Here is a 1008-nt window from a genome sequence, read left to right as displayed (position 1 = left end):
ATTTATAATATATTTAAAAAAGACATAACTCCGCCATTGGATGGTCCTTAGAGACTTTCCATATATTATATATACATATATAGAAATAAATAAATAAAAACAAAGTAAACAAATATACAATTTAAAACATTAAACAAAAAAGCCCTTTCTTTTGTTACTCCTGGTAATTTATAATGTAATCATTTTGCTCCACCATCCCTAAGTCCCCAGCAGTTATGAAGAGGGAAGAGATTAGATTTTTTCTAATGTTAGAAACATCATAATATCAGAAAGCCACTTGGAGGCTTTTGGTGATGTGATTTTCTGACATTTTTGATTGAAATATCAAAGGCTTGATAAAGTACTTGCAAGACAATAATGTTTAACAAATTTTACAATGCAGGAAAAAAAAAAAAGATGTGTGATATCATTGTCTGTCATGTGATTTGAGGCTGAGTGTGTGGCACCAATTCACTCTCTGGCTGTTTGGGCTATTCAGCCTCTTTCAAAGGAGATACTGAGGGATAACTTACACACACACACAATCACACATTTATTGGCCAAGTGAGTAGGCATACTTGTCTATTTTAATGAGTGTATCAGAGAGAGAGAGAGAGAGAGAGAGAGCTCTAGAAACAGTGAGATATGTGAGTGCATGTCACAGCCTGAGAGACAACCAGGATAACATGAAATACAGTGTAGTACTGTAGTTCATCTCCCCAGAGTTTACTCTGCCTTCTCATTTAATCCTCGACTTCATGTGTTTTTCATTTATTTGTTTGTTTGCTTTTGTCTTTGTTTCCTTTCTTACATTTGACACCAGCAATTTTACTGTATATTGCTATTCTGTTGTCGCTTCTTTTAATTTTTAAATGTGTATATTTTAGTTTACTCATTGAATTGTATGTATGTATTTATGATCACATTATTATCATTGATGCTTTGGCAATGTTATTTCTGACATTCATACCAATAAATCCATTTGAATTTAGAGAGAGAGAGAGAGAGAGAGAGAGAGAGAGAGAGAGA

The sequence above is a fragment of the Etheostoma cragini genome, chromosome 9, assembly GCF_013103735.1.
Source record: "Etheostoma cragini isolate CJK2018 chromosome 9, CSU_Ecrag_1.0, whole genome shotgun sequence".
NCBI lineage: Eukaryota > Metazoa > Chordata > Actinopteri > Perciformes > Percidae > Etheostoma > Etheostoma cragini.
The sequence above is the reverse complement of the archived record's forward strand: the minus strand, read 5'-3'. Positions refer to the sequence as shown.